Source organism: Schistocerca serialis, unplaced genomic scaffold (genome assembly GCF_023864345.2).
Source record: "Schistocerca serialis cubense isolate TAMUIC-IGC-003099 unplaced genomic scaffold, iqSchSeri2.2 HiC_scaffold_1144, whole genome shotgun sequence".
NCBI lineage: Eukaryota > Metazoa > Arthropoda > Insecta > Orthoptera > Acrididae > Schistocerca > Schistocerca serialis.
The window spans coordinates 27,501-29,882 of record NW_026047342.1 but is presented as its reverse complement, the minus strand read 5'-3'; positions in this window follow the sequence as shown (position 1 = coordinate 29,882).

Genomic DNA, 2,382 nt, shown 5'->3' with positions numbered 1-2,382 from the left:
AGTAATTCCGTTGCTGCATTATTTCGTTGACACATATATACCATGTGTTCCGGATCTCCCACAGCACCACACATACAGCTATTATTACCTGAACTACTGATTTTATATAAGTAAGTGGGATATGGACCATGTCCAGTAAGAAAATGGACCATACCCCTACTCACATTTATATGTCGCATCCGGTGTCGTTCCCTGATATCCGGGAAAATTTCATACACTCGTCTACCCGTGTCGATGTTATCCCAGATTTGTTGCCACTCTCTGTCCATCCAGTGTTTGAGCTCTAACTTGTTTTCAATTCTCGCACCTGTAATTGCCTCTACTTTGTCAGCTTTGCCCCTCCGCAGCCAGTAAAGGGCTCCTCGACGCCTGATTTGTAAGTCCACAGGGTATAGATCTAGGATCACCAACAGTGCCTCCACTGGCGTGGTTTTGAAGGCTCCTGTCATTCTAATGAGAACACTGCGTTGCATTCTTCTCAGATGCCTAACTGGTTGCACCTGTCGCAGCTTATGTGCCCAGGCACTTGCCCCAAATGACACAATCGACATTAGGATAGCCTCATGATAAATTCTAACAACATTAATGGGTAGTTTGTAATTGGAGGTAGCAATCGTACAGATCTTGTTCATAAGGTTCAATGCCTTCTCGCACACCAATTTAATGTGTGCACTAAAGTTCAGCCCCTCATCAAGGTGCAGCCCAAGATATCTACAAACTATCTCCCTACTAATTGGAGTGCCTTGCAGTTTTATGGATGGACCCCTACCTGCGGATAGTTTACCTTTTAACAATATGTATTTAGTTTTACTAACCGCTATTTGAAGTTTACTGTATGTACACCACTCACTTACAGTTTTTAAGACTGTAGTTGCTCGATTTTCAATTAAATTTCTAGAATCGCCAGTTATGATTACGAGCAGGTCGTCTGCATATGCTATTATACCAGCTACGTTTTCGTTATTTTCCAATATTTCCAAGAGTGGTTCTGTCAAAACATCCCAGAATATAGGGCCACAAATGGAGCCCTGGGGGCATCCCTTACTAATGTGCCTTATTATTGTGTGTTCTGGTGATCTCCATATTACCCTTCTATCCTTGCAGTAATCAAGCATCGACATGTATAAGCACTTTGGAGTTCTCAGCTCTCGCAGTCTTGCGAACAGCGAAGGCCAGAACAGATTATCGAAAGCACCCTGTATATCAATCGTCACACCGACAACATACTTCGCCCGCGAAGTTGAAGTTATGTGTAATGCTTGATTAACTGCATCATCTATCGACCGTCCAGCCCGAAAACCGTACTGACATTGGTTGAGCCCGTAGAGCTCCCTATGATCGCTCAGCCGTCCGCACAACAACCGTTCTTGGACCTTCCCCATAGTGTTCAGCAGGCAAATCGGACGGTAACTCTTCACGAATTTCGGATCTCTATCTTCCCCTTTTTTGATAATGGTTGCCTCAGCGATCTTCCATACCTTTGGTACTCTTCCCTGCAAGAGGCACTCATTAAAAAGAGCTGTTAGATATGGCACGATTTTACTTTTTAGTTGTTGTAACGTTTCTGCTGTGATCTTGTCTATTCCGGGGGATTTATTTTTCTTCATGGTGTCAATAGCACGACTCACTTCCTCCTGAGCAAATGGTACAACCACTCCTTCATCTGGATACTCTTCTTGCATCTTCTGTCTCAAGAGTGCCTGGTGTTCATTATCTGAAGCCGGATCATCACTTGGGAGTAAACTTTCCATTAAATATTCCGCCGAATCTCGCCACCCTGATGTAGTAGAACCATCTGCCTTCTGAAGCGTCGACAAAATGAGAGGTGTCTTAAGCTTCTCACTCACGATTTTATATGGTAAGCCCCACACATTAGTTCGAAATTCCTTTTTAACGAACGTTTCCCAGTGCTTTATTCTCGTATTGATTAATTCTTCCTTATAAACTGCTTTGATTTCCCGATAAATTAGCAACCTTCTCTGCTTCTCTCTGTCACCGAGAGACCTCTGATATGCGCGCCGTGCCCTACGAACATTTCTCTTTAATTCTGTTAGTGTGGAACTCCATGGCACTTTCGAGCCGCGAAAGAATGGACGCTTAGGTATGAAGGTATTCATAAGGTTTTGTATATGCACCTGTATTGCTTCTGCTGTCGAATCAATGTCAAAGCCATTCCCCTCCGGCACCTGCAGTTGAAACTCCTCCCTCATGCGCTCCCATTCTGCTCTTTTGTAATCGAAGTAGGTTCCTATATAATTCTCCTCCCCGTTTACATTGTTAACACTTACAAGGCTAAAGGTAATCATATTATGATCACTTGTAGTCACTCTGTTCAGTACCTCCCAGGCCTGTATCCTATTTAGCACACTTCCATTTGCCAAT